This window comes from Dermacentor albipictus, chromosome 6 (assembly GCF_038994185.2).
Source record: "Dermacentor albipictus isolate Rhodes 1998 colony chromosome 6, USDA_Dalb.pri_finalv2, whole genome shotgun sequence".
NCBI lineage: Eukaryota > Metazoa > Arthropoda > Arachnida > Ixodida > Ixodidae > Dermacentor > Dermacentor albipictus.
Genome location: NC_091826.1, coordinates 101,815,367 through 101,829,602, shown reverse-complemented (window position 1 = coordinate 101,829,602; position 14,236 = coordinate 101,815,367). Strand labels below are relative to the sequence as shown.

Genomic DNA, 14,236 nt, shown 5'->3' with positions numbered 1-14,236 from the left:
TTAGTGAGTGTATAAGTACGACCTGGTTTTCGATAATAAACATTGTTGGAAGTTAGCGCTGTGTGTGTCCCTGTGTGTCTTCTTTTGTCCCGTCTTTTAATCGCGCTACCGTACTCCCCTTGAAGATGCATTACCAACAAGCCCACATTGCAACCCTCGTGACGAAGGCAGATGCAAATTGCCATAGCCTTTAAAATATACCCCCCCCCCTTTTTTTTATCGTTGACAAAGCCTTCTTTTTTTAAATTACGTGCGACATGTAGTACAGTTCTACTGCCCGAGCTAGATCAATCTTAGAGGCAGACATTATTCGCACGAGAAATAACAATATTTGACTCATTAACAAGGTTTCAGTTAACTTTTAAACTAATTACTTTACAGCTCGTGGCATCACCCATGGGTTCCAAAATATCACCCCTGGCATGTATCACAATTCTGCTTATTGAGTTGGGTTACTCTTAGAGGCGAGCATTATGTGTATTAGAAATCCAGCGAAATATTTGACATAACTTGGCTAACTAACTTTTAAACGAAATACCTTTAGCACATATTGCAGTTTACGAATTTTAGCTGGCCATATCCAGTCATATCCACTAAGAACGAATTCTGACGGTGACACTGATTTCGAGATATGCGTTGCCAAAGTTTGCGGCGAAATGCGTTGGTGTTCCAGTTCAACAAAAAAAAAAAAGTTTTTTTTTTTTAAAAAAAAGTAAGTAGTAGAACAACAGTGTATTTTTACCGCAAGTCTGACAGGCTCATTTCAAAACTGGTGCTTGTATCAAAATTCGATCGTTCCTAGTGGATGTGCCTTCTGAAATCACTGGCTTCAAATCGTAAACTGCAATAGTATGTGCGCCAAAGTAATTAACACAGAAAGTTGGGCTAGTTGGTGTTGGCACATTTGATGTGACATAGTTACTAGCGCTAACAAGACTAACGAAAAAAAAGGTGGGAAAGGACAAAGCACTCTGACCTAGCGCTCTGTCCTGTCCCACCTTTTTTTTTTTCGTTAGTCTTGCTAGTGCTAGTAACTATGTCACAGCAAATGCGCCAAAGAATTTCGTTAAAAGTTGTTTGGGAAATTTTGTTAATTCGTCAATTACGCATCTTGATTTCCAGTGTAACAATGTCTGCCTCCTCGAATAATCCAGCTCAATGAGTAGATAGGCGCTGTATGCCACAGGTAATATTGAAAAGTTTTGTTAAAGTAAAAAAAAAAGAAAAGGCGCTATAGGACCGACTTCGCCCTGCCATCTGCTAGCCGCCTGGTTAGCTCGGATGGTAGAGCGGCTGCCCCGGAAAGGCGGTGGTCCCGGGTTCGAGTCCCGGACTAGGACAAATTTTTCTTCAACCCTGAGGCCTTTCTTTCGAGGAACCCGTGTGGGTTTCCTTTGTAGCAATTGCTACGAACGGGCGGATGTCTGATTTTCCCTGCATTCATTACTTCTCTCCACCTTGCGGGTTTCCGCAGAACTACTACGTCAGACCTTTCAGCTGGTACCATGCTGTTCTACCGCGGAGTTATAAACGTTGTTTCACAAGCGCACCGTCTCGCGGGAGAACTAGCTTTGTAAAAGGGAAAAGTGTCCATTGTATAACTAAGCACAAGTTCTTACGGTTTAGTTAGGTTACGTATTTTTTACATAGCAAGAGGGGTATTCTGTAAGAGTCCACCTAGTGGACTGTCCATCTCCGCCGCTGCTGATTGGATGTAGCTGCACGAGCGAGGAGGAGACGAGCAGCCCTAGCCAATCAGCAGCGGTCGAAATGAACAGTCCACTAGGTGGACTCTTACAGAATACCCCCCCCCCCCCCCAATACTTTTATCTTGGACTTTCGCGTCCAATCCCCCGCGCTGTGACGTCAGCTTGACGTTGGGAATTCTACTCCCCCCCCCCCCCCTCGTAATCGCGCCGTTCTTGTGCGTAGAGAGTTGGGGAAAGCCGTAAGCTTAGTTTTAGTTTTTCGCTTACCTTCCAACTTAATGTAACTGCAGTTACTGTTCGTCGGTAAGCTGACTAGCAGACGATGCGAAAGATACGTCACGTCAGCGTCGTATGCTGGTAGGTCTTCAGACCTCGAGTGGATGCCCAAAGCAACAAGGGCAGTTCGAACTTAGAAAAACAAAATATGCAAGTACCACGCAGTGTGAGAATGTGTTGCGAAGAATTTGAATACACAATCTGCATAAGTGGCTCAGAACGTATCACAATGTGTATCTGTGTTCACGCGATAGCGATTAACTCTCCGTGCGCGCGATGGCACGCCATGTTTTTGGCCTTATATATATATATATATATATATATATATATATATATATATATATATATATATATATATATATATATCTGTACTCCTTTATTGTGTGCGACCGTTGCTCTAACTATAGATTTTTCGACATTTGGTTGCGAAAATCTGGCGTTCCGTTGATGATTCAGTGCTGTATATGACGTCGAGTACACGTGTCCGTCTAAAGCACGGTACGTATCCTCCAAATTTGAGACGTCTGCTATCTCGCGCGACGTGTTGCATCCTCAGATAACCGTACCGAATTTAGCATCCATGTGCCACATTCAGCCAATTTATTTTACTCCTGCAAAACGAACGTTACTGTGTTTTGCGTTACCTAATGCGTCCCGTGCGCTGCATGCCTGTTGTACGACGCCCTGTACAGCGCCGTCCGATCCCCCGCACTGCCGCACGGCACTAACATTGAAGGCAGCATGTTGCGCCGATCCCGAGCGTGCACTAAAAGTCACGCAAGAGTAGTATACATTACCTACCGCAAAGCCGCTCGAAGAGGAAAAGAACGGTTCGCGTTACGTATATAAAAAAAAAGTTGTACTCGTACATCAGGGTGTATACGATCGTCTGCAGCATAAACGCAGCCGCAGCAGACGGCGCTCGCGTTCACCGATTCCCTTGCGGCATCACTTTTCCTGCGGAATGTTTCTCTCTCTCACCGGCGCATGTCTGTGTGTCCGCGGAGCGTGATGTTCGGGAATGCGGCGCACAACGCACGAACGTCCGAGCCTCGCTGCCCTTGGAAGGCAGGGGGGCCGTGTGCGACGCGTGAGAACGCTGACCCGCACGCGGACCCTGCCGTGGACACGGGCGCGCTTGAAATCGCGCTGCAGAAGCGGCAGAAGCAGCAGCGGCGAAATCGTCTGCTCTCGACGCACGCCGACTCGATCACGACAACGCGTGCGGTGCCTCCTCCTTTCCTCCAGCGCTCCCTGCCTGCGACGATGCTACGATTATTACTATTTTTTTAATAATATATAGCTTATCTTTTTGTTCGTTAAGCTTCGATGTGTAGCGCGACCCAACCGTGCTTCTCTGTCCCTTCTAATTTACGTTTTTTTTTTCTTTGACGTGGCGCTGTCAGCTAGCATATAGATCGATCCTGTCTGGGGTTCGGCGTGTAATACAGTGTAGTATACCGTACGCAAAGCCCTCTCGCGCATTATAATATGGCGTGTCCGAACTGAGCATGCGCGCAGCGCAATCGGGAGGTTTGGAAACAGCGCGCCCGAATTGCATAGCACGTTCCCATGAAATAGCGTCTGTGCTCATGCGCATGGCCCGAGCTACGCTCAGCTCCTTTTGCACTCTTTCTTTTTTGCGTTACTTGATACCATCCTGGCGATAGCGTCCCCTAACTTTCGGTCTCCTATTTCTAACACCCCCTTAAATAAATCCGTCACTACGTGCTGAGGCCCCTGCCTGCAATGCTTATACCATCGAGTTGATCCACGCTAACCGAATAATCGTGTTGACAAAAAAGTCATGCCGCTTACTTCTTTTAGGCGATATACAATATGTTCTGTTATCTTTTAACAGAACTTGTGAAAAGATAACTGATACCCGTCGCTCTAGCTCAGTGCATGGCGATGGCTATGCGTTTCTTAGTCCGAGGTCAGGAGTTCGATCCCGATGGAGGCAGAATGCGAGAACGCCCGGGCAGCGTGCGATGGGTGCACGTTAGGGAATCCCGGGTGGTCGAAATTAATGCGGCGCCTCCCATGACGGGGTGACTCGTAATACCAGACTTAATGTGAATTCATCCTTTTCGCAAATCTAGTGTCCTGTAAACCTTTGTGGCCCACTGTTTTTTTTCTTCGTCTACATAACGGCATGTTTTGTACAACATTTCTGCCTTAGGCACTGCTATGTAATCGTGCAAACCGCCTTTTACGTAATGAAATTGACCACGTACTACCCAACGTATCGTGTATGCTATGCTGGGTTCGATACCTCCGAATTCTGATTGAATCACTGGAATCTTAACGTAGCCTGAAATGGCGTTTCTCCTACGGCAAAGCGAGTTTTCATTTGTGAATTGTTCCGCACGCCAAATACTAATTGATTAATGCTTTAAGTTTTAACTCAATAACATTTCACAGTGCTTTATTATTATTATTATTATTATTATTATTATTATTATTATTATTATTATTATTATTATTATTATTATTATTATAAATGCATCCTCCATGTATAGACATGAAGGTGAACGGGATGTCTCACTTTTCTTTAATATGGAACTGCAGGTATCACTGCGTTAGGCATTCAAGTAGATAAAATAGGTGCGTGCTAGATCAGTGGTTGGCGCGTCCTTATTTTTGAAAACAGCGTCTCCGTTAGGTAATCTCTAAGACATGGTGTTTGTGACGTGTTTTAGGCCCTGAAATCGCTTCCGGCGCATGCACTTCGCAAAAGCCTGCGAAGTTCGTTTCTGGTACTGCGAAACTACTCACTGGGCCGTGAACTTGGACGCCGTGTGTCTATGGTTGCGATGGCTTAATTCCAATGTCTCGTCGTGTGAAGCGTCGTGTGAAGCGTCGTGTGAAGCGCGAAGACAAGAGGACGACGACGACGAGGGCGCAATAGGTGGTGTCCAGCATTAGAGGTTAAAGCGTGTTTCCGGCTCACACGCAATCGCTTCCGTAGGCCGCAGCAAGCAAAAGCACGGCCTTCGAGATCTGCATCCGTTATCCCGAGATGGTCGTCGCTGGGGCGTGTATTTGGACACCACCTATGGGAAAAGCTACTGACTACTACAGCTACTGACTACAGCTACTGACTGCAGTCTCAGTAAAAGGGGAGATTGCGCTCGCTCTTTGCAGGCTGTCTCAAGTTGAACGAAGGGAACGAGTGAAGCGGGCTCCACCTCACAGGAACTCGCGGTGCGGCGAAGTCAACTTCGACGAAGGGTTCATTTGTGGGGGAAGGGGGGAAGGGAGGAATATGAAATATGCAGTTTTTTTTTAAAGTTAGAACTGAGCCCACAACGCATTACCATACGTTTGTAGACAGCATAATACGTAACTCAAGCCAGCCTTTCGATCCATCAGAAGCTACTCGAAAGACGCCCGGGCAACGCATTGCGTGTGCGCATGCGCGCGCGCGCACGATAGTTTAGGCGGGCACCTCTCTCTGCGAAATTCAAACCAGTGCGGTGTGATTCAGGGGTGTTGATTCCTCAGTTAGAGGCACCATGTCGCCGTCCGCTTAGCCGAACGCGGTTCAGTGTGACCAAGCTCCTGCAAAACGGCACTCGTACGAACTCATGAGAGTGGCTTGTTGGGCTAGTTGGTACATGGTTATGCTAGGAGAATGCCAGCAAACTTTAGAGTAAGAAAAAATCGAGAGGCAGACATAGACAAAGAGACAGGAAGGTGACCAGCCACCTTCCTGTCTCTTTGTCTATGTCTGCCTCTCGATTTTTTCCTACTCTAAAGTTTGCTGGCATTTTCCTAGCATAACTCGTACGAACCACGCGTCGTTCAAGCTTCGCCGTATACCGGTGACGAACAATAGTGCGGAGTCGCTTTTTTCTTCTCTGGGTGAACAAAAAGGCGAATATGCGTCTGCTTCGACGCTGGACACGCAGCCCGCAAGTGACGCGAGCACGAACAGCAGACATTCGGAGTTGCTCTAGTTGTGCAGCGTGCGCGCGCTTCTACGACAGCGTCGCATTGAGCGCTCGGTTTCCGACGCGAGTACAACTAGCTCGAAAGTCTGTTCTCTCTTTCGACGCGACACGACAGCGGCCTCCCGTGATGGGCCTCTCCCCCTGTCACACGCGGCGTGTACGTGGCCCAAGCGCTCTGGCTGGGGCTTTGCTGCTCGCGCCTGTTGGTTATGCGCCGCCAATTGTATAGTTACCCTGCTATATACGTGGATAAAGCAGCACGAACCCGACCTATATACGTCAGCGACACGTTGCCCCTTCCTAGGTTTGGCCACCGACAACAGCTGATCCAGCGCTTCGCCAGCAGCGATCTTCCGCTTGGCACCAGCACTGGCTCTTCAGATGAGAAGCAACACCTGCTACGTAATACGCTACTACGTATTACGTTCCCTGCCCACGTCTGACCTCCTACGTACGACTACAACAAGACTGTAGACTTATCTCGAGCGGCGTGTGCGCTTGCGTGCACCGACACGGGAGCAAGCGAAGCGCACTGCGAAAGCACGCGGTTCGATACGACGCAGTTGAGAACAGAAGAAAAAGCCGAGAAGTCGCGCCACCGCTGCCGCGGACTCGCCACGACCGAGCCAAAAAAACCGCCGCCTCTATCGCGCGAGAGAGAGCGTTCACACGCGCCAGACTTTCGACACGACGCGCGGCTCGCGAAAGACGTCCGGGCCCGCGTGAAGTTCGCGAATGCTGCCGCGCTTGACGGGCGCTGCTAGCGAAGGATTATGGGGAAAGGACCGCGGGCCCGGCCCCGCGAGGGTTTGATTGCCGCCGCTTGCGCAACCGGCGTCGGGAGGTGGGACGGTCCCGGGCGCGTCTGCCACGAGGATGGCAGATGAGGGACTCGGTCGGACTACGAGGAGGACGTACGGGGTTTGCGAAAGCTTAGCTGCACTGCCAGCACAGCTGCTCGGCCGACGGCGAAAGAGTGTTGTGTGCGCGCCGCGTTGGAAAACACCGGGAGTCGCGAGGGGTATATCGGAAGGAGGTGGAAGGGGGGAGGCAGCGTGTATACGTACACACAGACAGCCGCCGCCGGCTGGTCTGGTTGGTGCAGCAGTGTCGGGGTGCTTGCGTAAAGAGGAACCGCGCGTGTGTGCGCGTGTGTGCCGTGCTCGTGCTTTCTCAGCCGCTCCGTCGCCCGCGGCAAAAAAGCTGTCGCCGGCCGCGGCTCGCATTCTAGCGAGGAGTGGGGGGTCGCGCCCGGTGGTTCTATTTTCGAGTCGGCGGCACGCGGAGCCTCGCTCTTGCCGGCCGGCCAAGAGCTCTCGCCCGGTCTCTTCGGGGAGGCATGCCCGGCATCAGTGCCGGCACCCCGGCGAAGGCGCCTGGCTGCCTGCGGCCCCGGATAGAGGTCGGCCGACTTTGAGCAGCCCCCGACGGCGGCATCTGGGTGTGCTCCCCCCCCCCCTCACTCGCCCCCCCTGCTTCGCGACACGAGATTGCTCTTGAAAGACTGCTCTTTTACCTCGAGCCTCGGTAACGGTGACACGGAAATTAGATAATGTTTGTGGCCGATTTCGGGAGTCGAAAGAGGTGGGCGAGCGCGCGGTAAGGAGTTGTGAACGACGACCCTTTATACAGACCGTCAGCGGGTTATTTTGCGTCCGCTGCAGGACGAAGGCCTCTCCCAACGATCGCCAATTACCACCTGTCTTGCGTCCGGCCCTGACGCCATCCCATGCGTGCAGATTTCTTGAATTTCGTCGCACTGCCCTGTTCCCTGCCGTCCTCGACTGCCGCTTCTCTATTGGCACACACTCTGTCGCTCCGTAAACCATCGGTTATCCGCCCTACGCGTTACCACGGTCTGGCGGACGGCACTTCTCCCCCTCACTCTCGACTCGATTGTCGGCTATATAGCACCGTCTGCTCCATATATAATCTGCACCACCGTCTTTCTGTCTCTCGACGTCGCATACGCCTACCATGTTCCATGCCATCGCCTACTGTGCGCCTTAGCTTCTTAATTCTTCCAAGTTTCTGTCGAATACGTTGGTACTGCTTAGAAGGCGCTGGTTGTACACTTTTCTTTGCGTTAGTGGTGTAAGCTCCCGGTCATTCCGGCCGTACGCGCTGCAACTTCAGCCGCCCTGGCGCAGTATATATTACCACCAGCTCATTCATGTGAATCTTGCAGTAAAACATTTTTCTAGATATGGTAATAACCCGGCCGTGGTGGCTTAGTGCTTGTGCTGTTGCGCTGCTAAGCACGAGATCGCGGGATCAAATCCCGCCAAAGGCGGGCACATTTCGATGGCGGCGAAAAAAAAAAAAAGAATGCCCGGGTACCGGGCATTTGGTGCACGTTAAAGAACCCCAAGTGGTCGAAATTAACCCGGAGTCCCCTGCACTACGGCTTGCCTCGTAATCGGGTTATGCTTTTGGCTCGTGAAATCCCGGAATTGATTTTTTTTTTTTACATAGACTCTATATGTCTCAAACCTGAGACAGCACTATCTGTAAATACCGACGTGATTCGCGTTTCTGGCAAGTTTAAAGACGGCTACGATTCAGATGCGCGCGAGCAGTGACGTCAGCAAAAGTTGTTTTGCGAGGAAGCCGCCTCGCGGAGGGGAGCATCATTAGCAAGCTCGGCGAAGAGGCCCAAGCAGGCACGGAGAGAAGACAATGCAGAAGCAAGAAAAATTTCGCGAACAAGTTAGCCAGATTTATTTAGTAACCCCGGCGGCAGCATAGCGCGACACCGCTGTTATACACTTGGCTTCGGCCCAGCTCCGTGGTCGACTCAATAGCAGGCTTCACGCCGGAACCATCTGACTTTTACGAAGAAGCCGTTTACGAAGGAGGGCCAAAAGCCGACGCGTATTGAAAACAAATGGCGACCTGTTGACGCCAGCCAACATTGTAGACAATTATAGACCTCAGGTTGTGCCCCGGCGGCGCCACAACCGCGTTTCTGCGATAAACGCTGTGGAACGTGAATATCCGTGTTCACGGGCGTGCTTCGGTCTATATAGTTCTGGCCTGCTTCAAGCCCGGCCCCTGGAAGCTAGCGCTTCCAACCGGAAACTTGGCGTCCGAACACTGGGACTACAGTTCTGCGTGATGTGTGCATTGCCGTGCAGCTCATGGACTCGGAACATTTGGGGGGATCTAATGCCAGCTACATGGTAAAGCAGTTGTGCGAAATCCCAGAAGATGGAAGATTCATGAAAATGAAGAGCTGTTTTCGGGAAACCCGAATTTCTTTCTTCTTTAGGTTCATGCCACATTCGGGTGGATGACAATATTCTCATTTCAAAGCTTTAATGATCGTATGTACGTACTTAGTGCACTGTAGCTTGTACTGTGTCGTCGTCGTGGCTCGGAAAAATTCGTATCGTTATTTCGTGTAACTGGTGAGATGTAAGGTCCTCCTCTCTTCATGTGGATATTATTAATAAACGCACTGCCCCTCGTTCTCGATGAGAACATGTTCCTCCCTTCAACAGCGTCCTTAGCGTGCATGAGTCGGACGACGTCATGGGCCAGCTAACCCTTTTGGCACGCCCGGCCCCAGCTCTTGCAGCAGTTATTCACAGTGGTCCAACATCGGGAAGATAAAGATTTCCTGCGCGAACGACAACCATGGTGAAGTTCGGTTCTTTCTTTCTGTCTTGTTCGAACTACGACAAACAGGCGAAGATAGTCCTCGTCATCAAAACCTCAGCTTCGGTTTGAGGTTTCTCTCCTTGGCCCTCTACCAATCAACTGAATTGCTCTTCTTCCTGCGAATCCTTGGTCTTGTTTGTGACGTCGGCTAGAGCGCGCACCGAGCTAAATTGCAGTGACCATGTTCCCGCTGTCTCCTGGCGCAAATGCGTCCGTGGCTACAACCGTTATAGCGCGTAGTAGATTTTTTTTTCTTTGTTGCTTCTTCTCGATACCCAATACGGCAACACAAATAGCATTTCTATGGCGTTGTGTTTGAAAAAATGCCTCGCAACGTGGCGCTATACCAGCGCTGATTGGGTTATGTAGTAGGGAGACCACAAGCAACGGAGGAGTACAAAAAGCCAAGTTCGCAAAAACACTGGCTCTGAAAGTTTGACGCTGGTCATTCATTGCCCGTAACACACATCAAAACGCCGAACTGTGTCTGCGTATCTCTCCGCCTGATTCTGCGCTCTTCTCACCGAGAAGTGAACTCGCGACCAAAGCGTGCTCACATGCCTTCTGGTGTTCGTGCTTTGTTCGTCTGTTCCCTGCGTGTGTGTGGCCGCACTCGTCTGCCAGACATCAGCGACGCGCGGCGAGCTGCTGCGGCGCTTCCTCCCGCTTACGTCCCTGATTGATCTGATAAGACAAGGGAGCGTCTTTGTTTCTCGCGGCTGCTCGCGGCGTCCGCTTTGGTTTCCGCGTAGCGAAGCCGGCCGCCCTTTCGGCGAGCAGCTGCGAGCTGTGTGTGTGTGTGTGACTGCCGCTGTGGTGGGAACCGCGCAAATGTGTGTCCACATCTCGTGCCGTCGCTCTGTTTTTTTTTTTTAACGGCGAAAGATATATGCGGTGCCCGTCAGTGATGCCGATTTCCTTAGATTGCTTTCTTTCTTTCTTTGCCTTTTTGTTTTTCTGCGTGCCGTCACATGTCCTATACGCTTCACAAATGCGCATTGTAAAAAAAAAAAAGGAAGGAAAGGACGAGCAGATTTGTAGCCAGTCTGGAATGTGCCTATATAGAGCAGTGTGCGTTACTATATGAGGACCGCTGCGATGTGCCTTTCTTGTGTACGAGCCCGCAGATGCGCACTTTCAGCTGGCGTATCTCAGAATTGCGTCACTCGCCGTTTGCAGCTCGGAGGAGCGGAATTTGATTGAAGCAGCGAGTACGCAGCAGCGATCCGAAAGTACGCTGTTTCGGTGGCAGTGCGACCACTGCGACATCAGCGCCTTAAAGCAGAAGTGCTTTGGGGATATATAGGTTCTCGTCAACTTGTCGTAATCTTAACGGACTTTCACTTCGTGGCTGGTACACGCAGTTTAATCAGTAATTTCATGAAACGCTAATTAGGAGTAATAAGTGAAGCTGTGTTAGTATGACGCGCTTCTATACTAACAAAAACTTAACTCTTACCGTGATGCCACTGCCGTGGTTGCTCAGTGGCTATGGTGTTGGGCTGCTGAGCACGAGGTCGCGGGATCGAATCCCGGCCACGGCGGCCGCATTTCGATGGGGGCGAAATGCGAAAACACCCGTGTACTTAGATTTAGGTGGACGTTAAAGAAACCCAGGTGGTCGAAATTTCCGGAGTCCTCCACTACGGCGTGCCTCATAATCAGAAAGTGGTTTTGGCCCGTAAAACCCCATAATTTTTTTACCGTGATGCGAGGCTTGGCTAGCGAGAATATAGGCAAAGAAGAGATACTGGTGGCGACGCCACCTTTAATTTTCTGCTCTACGAGGTGTGACGTCACGGATTTTTGGCATTGTCTGTTCGCGTCTGGTTGATCTATTTCATCGGCAAGGAAGGATTTCAATTACAATGGCGCTCTAACGAGACCAAGGACTCATCGAATCAAGAGAATGCTTTCTGTGCTATGGAATGGTCGATCGAATTACTAGGAAATTTTTTTACATATCCGTGACGTCACGCTGACGTAGAAACGCCGCGGTTCGAGCGCGAGCATGAAGAAATGGTGATTTGGCATTCTGTCTTTTTTCTTTTTTTCTGCCGCTACACCTAACCCCTTTTTTCTCATGTATTTTAAATGCAAATATGGCTAAGAAACAATGCTGCTCTTTGGTGTTACTTGAAAACAAAATGGTGCGACCAGGACAAGCCCACAGTCGCGTGCCTCTGTCGACGGCTTTACCGCGTGGTGCGAGCTGGGAAACATTTCTTGCGTCCGTTTGCCGTTTGTACTAATCGATTCATCTTATATTCTTCACCTTGGTCCTCGCGAGCTCGTTCACGTGCGTGTAGTATTTGTTCCTTTATGTCTGTTTTCGTCAAGGACGTCATGTCAGCAGACTTCAGCGATTTTTTCATTTCTGCGCTCACTCAGTGCACCTTAATGATGCAAAACTATCGGTAGAATGACTACCGATAGGATCGATAGTTTCTGACAGCTATCGATAACGTAAAAGAAAGGCTATCTAGGGTATTACTGTAAGTACTATTGATAGTATTGTAATATAGTTCGCCGTTGACAGTGCGATCGACAGCTTTGCAATTCTTGGCTAGTAATATCAGCAGAAGTTTTGCGATAACTGACCATGCGGCTGGCAACCGGAGAGCGTAGCCATGTTTATGTTGCAGTGTTTACCTGCGGTACGACACTCGATATTTATTTTTACATTATCGATGGTGCACTATCTATAGCAATATCCACAGTGCGCTCGATAGCACCATTGATATAGAAAGTGCTACAGTTTTTCCGCTATCGATTCTCGGATAATTACTAAACTGTAGCATCGGCAGAACATAATTATCGGTAGTTCTGCATCACTACTGGGGCTGCAGCAGGCCGCCACGGTGTACAGCGCCATCTTGTGAAGGGCAGCTTCTTAGCGGTGCACGCAACGCCGAGTCGACCTGATATATATATATATATATATATATATATATATATATATATATATATATATATATATATATATATATATATATATATATATATCAGCCAACAAACAAAGACGCTAAGGACAACACAGGGGAAATTACTTGTACTTAGTAATTGAGTTAATTAAAGAAATTATAAATTAATAGAAATGAAAGTGGACGAAAAAAGAACTGGCCGCAAGTGGGACACCAACAAGAGTCTTCGCACTGCGCGTGTGATGCTCTGACCAATTGAGCTACCGCGGCGTAGTTTTTTCATCCACTTTCAGTGGTACTTGTGATTTGCTACTAGAAATAACCCTGGGCGTCTTAGCGTGTGCCGCCACACAAGCGTTGGTGGCGGATGTAGAACATGCTTTCTGCCGCAGGCGTCACGTGTGCGTAGTTTTTTTTTTTTTCAGTGACTTTGTCTGCAGATTGAGATTGCAGACTTCGGTTAAATTTGCGCCTGTCCCGGCGAAGGGCAGGAGGACTGACAACCGCAACAGCTGCCGCCATATAATATGGAGAGGGAATTTATTGGACGTATAGGGGAATACAGTTCGAATCCCCAGCTCAATCTACAGCTGCCATGATTGCAGTGCATTCTGTACATGTCACGATAAATGTACCTCGCAAATCCCGAAGTGAAAATTGTCTCCAGCCAAAGGCTGGGTCGTTAGGCCATTTTAATTCTCAATTGTGCGTCTCATGCATTGGACAATTGCCCTACTAATGGCGGCACAGGTCGTGGGTTCAGTTGAAGAAAGAATGCTACTTGCACGCGCTGGGGCTTGTCTCTCGCGCTTGCTTTCTCCACAAGAGGTGCTTCCATGTTATGAGATGTCATGAGGCAACAGAAAACTGCGACCTTGGCAATCTCATTGAAAAATGAACTACGTCGCCACTATCTTTGAAATTGCCTCCCGGTAAAGCTAGCCTTAACATTACGAAAAGCGTTTCATGTATGGCAAGCATAAATGGCGTATATAAACTCTGAAACTTTGTCAGATTGAAAATGAAGGGCAATTGGTGAAGCGGCGACGTCGGCTGGCCTCACGGGTATTCCTGGATTCGCTGGTAAACGAGGCGGGGGAGCACCGACGATACGTAGCGGTGGCGGTACTGCCGAGGCTACTGTCATTGTCCGTCGCCCCTTCCTCTCATCCTCTGTTACATTTACGTGAACGTAACGAAATCACAACTAACTTTAGTGGCCTCCATCGTGAATTTGGGAAACCGAAACTAGGGCGCCATTTAGTCTAATTACGTCGTAATCACGTGGTTTCACCTCTGTCCGCCATATTTGGCAGTTACGTCATCATTGGTGCTCGAAATCGGCCGCCATGTTTGATTTCATATTCCGAAACTATGCCGTCATTTTTTATTATGACGTCATAATCATGTTGTTTCACTTCTAGCCGCCGTATTAGATTATGACGTAATCATGGGCGCCCAAATTGGTCGCCATCTTGGATTTAAGATTCCTAAACTGTGCCGCCATCTTGAATTATCACGTCATAATCACGTGGATTCACTTGTATCAGCCATATTGAATAATGACGTCATCATTGGCACGAGCATTTGGTCGCCATCTTGGATTATGACGTCACAGTCACGTGACGTCACCAATCCCCACTTGGGTTGCTAATGATTTACTATGAGGGTCGCCATCTTGGATTTATAGGTGACGTCATCAATTGGC

At 49.2% G+C, this 14,236-nt stretch overlaps 1 protein-coding gene across 3 annotated transcripts in view; it reads left to right on the top strand.

Moving 5' to 3' along the window:
* LOC135913666 (serine/threonine-protein kinase par-1-like) overlaps positions 1-14,236 on the top strand; it is a 110,812-nt gene that overhangs the window by 43,324 nt on the left and 53,252 nt on the right. The gene's annotated exons all lie outside the window — the stretch shown is intronic.